This window comes from Mesocricetus auratus, unplaced genomic scaffold (assembly GCF_017639785.1).
Source record: "Mesocricetus auratus isolate SY011 unplaced genomic scaffold, BCM_Maur_2.0 Super-Scaffold_100006, whole genome shotgun sequence".
NCBI lineage: Eukaryota > Metazoa > Chordata > Mammalia > Rodentia > Cricetidae > Mesocricetus > Mesocricetus auratus.
In genome coordinates, this window is record NW_024429190.1 from 11,251,716 (window position 1) to 11,261,950 (window position 10,235).

The window sequence follows — 10,235 nt, forward strand, 5'->3', positions numbered from 1 at the left end:
AAATAAATAAATAGATAAATAAAGTTATACATTAATGACAATTGGAGATGGAACTTTTGGAAGGGTGATGGGGTCATGAGGATGCTGATCTCATGAATGGTTAATCAATTCATGAATTAATGGATTATTGGGTTATTGAGGAAGTAGGTCAGTAGTCATGAGAGTGGATTTATTGTAAGATTAGGGTGTAACCAAGTGTTACATCATGTATAAAGCCAGGGTTCTATTCCCAGAAACATAAAACAAGTTTGACTGTCTTGGTTCTCTCTTGCTATATGATATTCTGTCATCTCTTGACTCTATAGAGTCCTGGCTAGCAAGAAGGACCTCTCCAGGTGCAGCCCTTCAACCTAGAACTTCCCAGTCTTCAGAACTATAATAAACAAATTTATTTTCTTTTTCAATTACGTATCATCATTGTTTTATTGTAACAATGGACAATGAACTCCTGAACCATGATGAATGGCAGCTAACTAGAGAGGTAGCTTCAACACCCATTCCTCTCTACCCCAGTTAAAATGACCAATATAACCCAGTGTACACTGGAATGTCTCTGTTTGAGCACAGAAAGTCCCTTGACCCAGGACCCCCCTCAGTGTTATGGCTTCACTATCCTGGATATACAAGCCCACTCCAGAATGTTCCCCTTGCTTCACACCTGCTGTTTGGGTATTCTCTCATAGACACCGGCTTCCTCCAGACTAGCAGATCAAAGAGAGAGGAAGTGGATACCTTCAAGGACTTGGAAGAAGGTTGCACTCTCTCATTTCCACCCATCCTGTTAGTTACACGTGTGGGGCCTGATCATTGTGAGAGTGGGCTATACAAGAGTGTGAATACCTCTGGGCATTGCTGGTGAACGCCTTTAATCCCAGCACTCAGGAGACAGAGGCGGGTGGATCTCTGTGAGTTTAAGGCCACCTGGGTTGCATGAAATTGATCCAGTCTAAAAGAGAAACAGCTCTCACAAAGGTGATCTAGGACTTGGAGTGACATGCCTTTAATCCCAGCACTAAGGAGTTGGAAACAGGAGTGATATGGCTGGGCTGAGAGAAGAATATAAAGCAGGAGGAGACAAGAGAGAGATGCAGTCTGAAGAGCAGTGCAGTCTGAGGAACAGTGCAGTCTAGGAAGTCTGAGAATGCAAAGTCTGAGGACAGGATCACCCCTGTGATCTGAGCATTGGTAGAGGTGAGAACTATCTAGGGGCTAGCCACTTTGCTTCTCTGATCTTCAGCATTAATCCCAGTATCTGACTCTGAGCTTTTATTAAAAACAACTAGAATTTGTGCTACATGAGATCATATATCAAACTAAAAAGTTAAAAGAGAGCTGATGATCTCGTTCATCAGAAGAACACTTACCTGGGACACAAAGACCCTAGGTTCAATTCCTAGTGCCAAGTGTGTGAATGCCAGTGTCCAAGAATGCCAAGGGCATATTGGAAGCAGGTTACTACATTTAGGTTTTGCAGGAGGTTCAACTTAATGGTTTGAATTGGACTCAGTCCTCAAGCTCAGCACATCCTCCCTTTTCAGGCCTGTAGGTAGAACCCAGAGTAATAAGAATATTAAGCAAGAACTTCACCCCCAGCCCTTTCGACTCATCTACTACAAGCAAGCCTCCCCAGCACCCCCAAGTCCTCCTGTTTCACACCCTCTCCATCTACCGTCCCCTCCATCACCTTGCACTGTGAGGTCCTTTCCTGTCCACCATATAAGTCTGGGGTATCTCTCTCCTGAGTGTGTCTCACAACCATCCATTCCCCCTCTGCAGCGAACAGGCCCATGATCTCAGCTTCCCTCCTCCCCTTTTCCCCTTCCTCACTTCATCTCTTTCCCAAACCACCCTCTTAGAATCCACCTTCCCTTCATAACTCTTGGCCAAGGCCTGCTGTCCACTCACAGAATGAAATGAGAGGAGCCGGGGACGGAGACAAATGAGCAGCACTGGGCAGAGAGGAGCAGGCAGGTTCATAAGTGTAAAATATGGACAAACCTGCCGCCATCTATTCCCTGGGACAAATAGATCATCAGCGAATAGGCTCAGAAGAGCACAGAGACAAATTATCCAGCTGCGGCACTGTCACCTGCTCTTTATTGATGGGCTTTTGTGCTCAGGCTCAACTGCTCTCAGAGCTTCGTCCTCCAGCTCCTGTGGGACCCCAAACAGGAGAGACAGTAACTAGAAAGCTTTTATGCCTCTGCTGGGGCAGGAGCCACAAGACTAAGTCCTAGCCCTTTGATCCTAGGCAATATATGCAGATATGAGTGATGTGACTTTGACATAGTACTTCATTAGCATATTAATAAAATTCATTCTGTGTGTAAGTGATGAATAGTACAAGTGATCCAAAAACTTATCTCAGGTATTGAGCAATTTCAAAGCTGCTGGTACGGAATGAATTATAAACTGAGCACAAACTGTTGCCACAAGATGGCACCACCTTAGTTTGGATATGCAAGCTCGAATATGGGCTCTGGTGAATGAATATGACTGTTGTCATTGTTTGTTTGGACTCTAGCTGTCTATTGAGCTGTTTTGGGGCCATTCACTTAGCATAAACTGAAGAGTGATAGCAACATCCTATGAGTAGGAGCAGAGTAGGTATTAGATACAATAAATAAATTAAAATGAGCGGGGCGTTGGTGGCGCACGCCTTTAATGCCAGCACTCGGGAGGCAGAGGCAGGCGGATCTCTGTGAGTTCGAGGCCAGGCTGGACCGACAGCCTCCAAAACAGAGAAACCCTGTCTCGTAAAACCAAAAAAAAAAAAAAAAAAGAAATTAAAATGAAGCCAGGTGGTGGTGGCACATGCCTTTAATCCCAGCACTCTGGAGGCAGAGGCAAGCGGATCTCTGTGAATTCAAGGCCAGCCTGGACTACAGAGCAAGTTCTAGGACAGTCAAGGCTGTAACACAGAGAAATCCTGTCTCAAAAATTCAAACCAAACAAAAAACAACCCCCAAAGAAATACTATTTCCAAATAAGGCCACAATTCATGGTACCAGGATTGAAAGATCCAGATCTCTTCTGCAAGGAAGTAACTCAGTCAGTATGACTGAGCCTCTCTAGAAATAGGCTTCAGCAACCTTTTTTTCCTGGTTTTTCAAGACAAGGTTTCACAATGTAACCTTGGCTGTCCTGGAACTCACTCTGTAGACCAGGCTGGCCTCTAACTCATAGATTCCCCTTCCTGTGCCTCCCAAGTGCTGGGATTAAAGATGTGTGCCACCACCCCTACCACCACCATCAGACTTGGTTTGGATTCTTTTAAGATAGTCTTGCCATGTAGCCTAGACTGGCCTCAAACTTATGATCCTCCTTCTGAGTGCTCTGATCATAGGCATAGACCATCAGGCCTGGCTACTGAATTTAGAGTCTGAACAGAGATAATCAAATGACTGGGAAGCTTATCAAGGGCATTTGACACAAGCTTGAGGCCAATCTGCCTAGGTCACAGAGTAAGTTCCATAGCAGCCTTGGCTACAGAGTGAAACCCTGTCTCTAAAACAGAAAAGGATGGGAGGCAAAGTTCATACTGTTCTTCCACAGACACAGACACATTCACCTAAAAAAAGTTTTTTTAAGGCAATCAAATTAAAATGAAGTCATTAGAATGGGTCTTGTGGGGGTTTGAATGATAATGCCCCCCATAGGACCATAGGTTTGACTATTTGGTCCCCAGTGGGTAGAATTTTCAGTAAGGATTAGGAGGTGTGGTCTTGTTGGAGGAGGGATTTCACTGAGGATGGGCTTCGAGGTTTTAAAAGACTTGAAGCATTCGCAGGGTGCATGGGCACATCTGCTTATGTCCTGCTTCTGGGTTAAGGTGTGAACTCTCAGCCATCCCTGCCTCCATGTTCTGCCATCATGGACCTATCCCTCTGAAATCGTAAGTCCAATTAAGCGCTTTCTTTTTTATAAATTGACACAATAGTAGGTGTCATAATAAAGAGGGGAAATTTGACCAGATACAGACAAGTGGTAAGGCAAAAAGGTGTGAAGAAAATCCCAGCACTCGGGAGGCAGAGGCAGGCGAATCTCTGTGAGTTCGAGACCAGCCTGGTCTACAGAGCGAGTTCCAGGACAGCCTCCAAAGCCACAGAGAAACCCTGTCTCGAAAAACCAAAAAAAAAAAAAAAAAAAAAAAGTGTGAAGAAATGTGAGAAGAGGCTTTGTGAGGACTGGAGATAATACTGCCACAAGCTAAGCTGTGTCTAAGCTACCAGATGCTACAAAGATGAGGACAGGTTGCTGGGTGTTGGTGGTACACACCTTTAATCCCAGCACTCAGGAGGCAGAGGTAGAGGCAGGCCAATCTCTGTGAGTTCGAGGCCAGTCTGGTTCCAGGACAGCCTCCAAAACAATACAGAGAAACCCTGTCTCAAAAACAAAACAAAACAAAAAGGTGAGGACAGGTCCTTCCCCTTGTAGGCATCAGAGGAAATGCAGTCTTGATTGACACCTCCGCCTCAGACTTATTGCCTCCAGAGTGAAACAAGAAAATCCCTGTCTTCCTTCTTTCTTCCCCTTGTGTCTGCATGGGTGTGTATGTTAGAACATGCACACCACAGCATGTGTGGAGGTCAGCCCTTCCCGTCTACCTCGTTTGAGGCAGCTTCTCCTTGTCGTTAGATGCTTCATACACCTAGCATCCCGAGGCTCTTAAACTTCCAGAATTCTCCTGTCTTTGTCTCCATGTCTCTGTGGGAGCACTGGGATTACAGGTCTATGCACTACCATTGCCTAACGTCCACATGGGTTCTGGGATTCAAACTCAGGTCACCATGCTGCATGGCATGGTGCACCATTTCCCCTGCTTGAATGTTCTGTTTTTCTAGGTGGCCCATTTTAGGGTGCTTTAGTACAAGTGGCCCTAATCACCCCAAGACCTAAGAGTATCAGCCTGGTATGAATGCCTATAATCCCAGAACCCTGGAGCCGGAGGCAGGAAGATCTCAAATTCAAGCCCAGCTTGTTTCAAACAGTGAGACTCTGCCCTAAAAACAAACAAATACCAAAAGCATCAATTTATGGAACAAAGAAATAGCAGTAAATTGTGGATTAGACAGTGGCTTCTCTTTTTTAATAATTTTTTTATTTTATATGCACTGATGCTTTGGCTGCAGGTATGTCTATATTAAGGCATCAGATCCCCTGGAACAGGAGTTACAGACAACTGTGGGCTGTCATGTGGGTTCTGGGAATCGAACCTGGGTCCTCTGGGAGAACACTCAGTGCTCTTAACCGCTAAGCCATCTCTCCAGCCCTGACAGTGGCTTCTTAAACATGATCCTTTTCCTCCAGTAGCATGCTATCCTTAAAAAAACTATGGGCCTGCTTTCCAGACCTGGCTGAGCAGGAGGCGCCATCATGGGTGTTGACATTAGATACAACAAGGACCAAAAAGTTCAGCGCAAGGAGCCCAAGAGCCAGGACATCTACCCACGGCTGCTAGTCAAGCTGTACAGGTCTCTGGCCAGAATAACTAACTCCACCTTCAATCAAGTTGTGCTGAAAAGGTTGTTTATGAAATGCACTATCTGGCCACCTCTGTCCCTGTCCGGAATGATCCAAAAGATGAAGAAGCTTCCTGGCAGAGAGAACAAGACAGCTGTGGTTGTGGGGACAGTCACAGGTGATGTGTGTGCACTGTGGGCCAGAAGTCGCATCCTGAAGGCTGGGGGTAAGATCCTCACCTTTGACCAGCAGCCCTGGAGTCTCCCAAGGGCCGGGACACTGTGCTCTTGTCTGGTCCTCGAAGGGCTGAGAGGTAAAATGCCATTTAGCAAGGCTCCAGGAACCCCACACAGTCATAGCAAACCCTATGCTGCTCCAAGGGTCAGAAGTTCGAATGTGCTAGAGGCAAAAGTGCCAGCCACGGCTACAAAAACTAACCCTGGATCTTACTGCTATTAAAAAAAGAAACTTTGGATGTTGAAAAAACAAACAAACAAAACAAAAAAACTGGGCCCAGAGCCAGGACAGGATAAATGAAACAAAGGATTGGCTCACCTTCCGGGTGATCAGGGGAAGGCAAGACAGGACAGGGCAAGATTTCCTCACAGTACTCAACAGCATGCAGTTGAAAACATGCGGATTTCATGTCTGAAATATTGTTATATTTTCTGATCACAATTGAGCAAGGGACAGCTAGATTTCCAACACTGGTCCTCTCCCTCTGCTCTTTCACAAGGAAGTTATTATCTGCAGCTTGTTTCCATTCAAACTCAGTACCTCAACCAATGCTGGTGAACGCCTTTATCTAATTCAGTACCCTCAAGGCAGAGGCAGGCTAGGCCAGGTAGGGTTACATAGTGAGATTCTATTTCAAACAAAACAAAAACCAACTCAGTGCCCAGAATAGCACTTTGGGAAAGCATCCCCACCATGAAAAGATGGCCAGGATCAGGTATGTTTAATGTGTTAGGTCTCCTCCCAGGTTGCTAGTAAGCAAGAATCTCCTTAGTGGTGGCTCACTCCTTTAATCCCAGCACTCAGGAGGCAGAGGCAGACAAATCGCTGTAAGTTCTAGGCCAGCCTGGTCTACAGAGTGGGGTCTAGGACAGGCTCCAAAGCTACACAGAGAAACAAAACAACAACAACAAGGAAAACCTCCTTAGGTGGCTCTCTCCACGACATCCGCAAAGCAATGTGATTCAGCTTACAGAAGCACACCCAGAACTGTGTGGTGATATCTTGTCTGTACTCTAATAAAGCTTGCCCAAAGATCAGAGGGTGGAGCTAGCCACTAGTTAACCATAGAGGTCTGGAAGTCTGTACAGACAGACAGGAAGTGATGTGGCTGGGCAGAGAGAGGAATATAAGGCATTCTCCTTTCAGCTGAGAAGTTAGTGAGGTAAGAGGTGGCTGTGGTTTGCTCCTTTGTCTCTCTGATCTTCCAGCATTTACTGGTATATCTGACTCTGGGTTTTTATTATTAAGAATTGAGTGTGTGTTCTTGGCTACTTTTGAGGCTGAGGGAGGGGATATTAAATTCCAGCCCAGGATGCACTATTTGTTTAGACTCTGCTTCCAAAACCGAAACTAAATTCCCGAACATTAGTAAATAGAAGACAAAGCCACACTGAGAGACATTTGACAAATATTTGGTTGACTCTCTTTAAAATAAAGTGTCAAGGTCATAAAATGCAAGGAAAGACTGTGCAAGTATTATGGGCTGTAGGGGAGGAAGGAGAAATAACTAAATGCTACATTGGCTCCAGAACAGTTATGGAGCCGGGCGTTGGTGGTGCACGCCTTTAATCCCAGCACTCAGGACACAGAGGCAGGCGGATCTCTGTGAGTTCGAGGCCAGCCTGGTCTACAGAGTGAGTTCCAGGACAGCCTCCAAAACAATACAAAGTAACCCTGTCTCGAAAAACCAAAAAAAAAAAAAAACCAGAACAGTTATGGAAAAACTGTCGAAATGTCAATAAAGTCTTTAATGAGAAGTAGTGTCTCAATGTTGTTATTTTTTGTGGTGCGGGGAACTAGACACCAGCCATCTTCCTCCTTCCCTTCCTCCATTTCTTTTCTTCTTTCTTTCTGCTTGTCTTGCTTTCCCAGGCTGCCCCTGAATACATGATCTTCCTGTCTCAGCCCCGCTCTTCCCAAATGCCTATTTATAGATGTCTATCATTATGCCAACTAGCTTTGTTCTGTTGTTTATTTCTGGAGCTGGGGGCTAGCACCTCATTATGTTGTCCAGGCTGTAACGCAGTGGTTATTCACAGGTTCTATCTCACGACTGATCATCATGTATATTTGACTTGCTCCATGTTGATCTCGTAGTCCTGGGCTCATTCAAGCGTCTTTAGGCAATATGGATTCCCCTCCTTGTACACACTACACTTGCACAATGTACTATTTCCCAGGTTGCTTTCTGTTGCTGTGATAAAGTATTGGCCAAAGCAAACAGAGGAGAAGGTTTTTGTTTCATCTTACAAGTTACAGTTCATCATGAAGGGAAACCAGGACAGAAGCTCAAGGCAGGAATGGAATCAGAGACCATGCCACAATGCTGCTTATTAGCTTGCTCAGCTGCTTTCTCATATAACTGTCCAGAGGAAGTACCACCTGCAGTTAGCTGTGCCCTCCCTGAACCAATCACTAACCAAGCTATTGCCCCGCAGACTTGTCTACAGGCCAGTCTGACAGAGGCAATTCCTCAGCAGAGGTTCCTTTTCTTTTCAGTTGACTCTACTATGTTGTAGTACTTTCTCATCGGGACCGCCAGCTCACAAATAATCACATGGAGACTTATTAATTATAAAATCTCAGCCTTGCTGGGCAGTGGTGGCACACACCTTTAATCCCAGCACTTGGGAGGCAAAGGCAGGCAGATCTCTTGTGAATTTGAGGCCAGCCTGGTCTACAAAGCTACACAGAGAAACCCTGTCTTGAAAAACAAACAAACAAACAAAAAGCTCAGCCTTAGCTTGTTCATTCTAGTTTTTTGTTTAGTTTAGTTTTTTTTTTGTTTTGTTTTTTTGAGTCAGGGTTTCTCTGTGGCTTTGGAGGCTGTCCTGGCACTCACTCTTGTAGACCAGGCTGGCCTCGAACTCACAGAGATCCACCTGCCTCTGCCTCCTGAGTGCTGGAATTAAAGGCGTGTGCCATTAACACCTGGCCTGTTCATACTAGTTCTTATAACTTAAACTAACCCATGTTTTAAATCTATGTTCTCCATGAGGCTGATTACCCCATCTCTGTACTGCCCATCCTGCTTCCTCTACATCTGACTGGCAACTCTGCCTTTCTTCTCCCCAGAGTCTCTCTGTCCCTGGAAATCCCACCTAATCTCTTCCTGCCTAGCTATTGGCCATTCAGCTCTTTATTAAACCAATCAGAAGGCACCTCGGCCAAGACAAGTCTTCACACAGTGTAAACAAATATTCCACAACACTACAATGTGTCAAGTTGACAGAGACTAACCAGCACAACTAGTCTTCAATCCCTGGGCTCAAACACTCCTTCTGCCTCTGTCTGTCTGTGTCTGTTTTCTCATCTACCTACCTAGACCATTGGGGGTTGAACCCAGACCATCCTGTATGTTAGGCAAACACTTGACAGTCTCAGCCCAAGTCACATGCTCTTACTGTGTTTCCCACGCTGTCCTCATACTCCTCTGAGTTCAAGCTATCTTCCCGCCTTGATCTCTTTAATCTTTGGAACCATAGGCATTCACTACTTGCCCAGCTCCAGATGCATAATTTTGTGACTCTGAACATTATATTATGAAAAAGATGTCAACATTAAGGCAAGCTGAGCAAAGGCTACAGGGAAACTACTGTGTTTTGTTTTATTTATTTTTTTAAATAAGATTAATCATTTAAAAATTATTATAGTGTTCTGCTTGCATGGACCATTGGAGGCTACTTTAGAATGAGACAGTTTTCTGTTTAGCGTTTATTTATCTACCTATCGTGCGTGCGTGCGTGTGTGTGTGTGTGTGTCTGTGTGTGTGTGTGTGTGCATACCTGTGGAGGTCAGAGGACACCTTTTAAGAGTGTTTTCTTCCTTCCACCATGTGGGTCCCAGGAATGGAGCTCAGGTTATCAGGCTTGCCAGCAGGGGCTTCTACCCACTTAGCTCACTGGCCCGGTTCTTTTTGACTTATTTATCTCGCTACACAGATGTGACTTAGCCTCATATTTGCCAGCTTAGTCCTTTACCTTTATACCCCCAGCCTCATCTTTACTCCCTTCCCCTCTTTTTCCTTCTCCTTCCCTCTTTGCTTACCCCATTTTTTTTTTCTGATGCAGGATCTCATATATGCCAAGCTGGCCCTACACTGTGCCAAGGATGTTCCTCGGAATTCTGGAATGACTGGTGCAGGTTTCTTTGGTCCTGAGGGTTGAACCCAGGGCGTTGTGCATGCAAGGCAAGTGCTCTCCTAACTGAGCCACATCCTCAGCTCCTTTTCATTTTTAAAGAAAGGGTCTCACCATGTAGACCAGGCTGGCCTGGAGCTCAGAGATCTGCCTGCCTCTGCCTCCAAAACTGGAGTCGTTTTTTGAAGTTTTTTTTTTTTTACATGTATTCTTTGACAATTGCATACATGTACACACAATGTATTTAATAGCATATCCAGCCCCAACTCCTCACGCCTTTCCCCAGATTTCTCCAAACCATTCCCTTCCCTCTCGCTTTTTGGAGACAATTTCTTGTTATGTAGTACAGGCTGGCCTCAAAGCTCCTGCCGTCTTTAGTGTCTCAGCCTTTTGAGT

At 45.2% G+C, this 10,235-nt stretch overlaps 1 pseudogene; it reads left to right on the top strand.

The window, feature by feature from the left end:
- The first annotated feature begins 5,376 nt into the window (after positions 1 to 5,376).
- Positions 5,377 to 5,900, top strand: LOC101838040 (annotated as a pseudogene).
- The last annotated feature ends 4,335 nt before the right edge of the window (positions 5,901 to 10,235 follow it).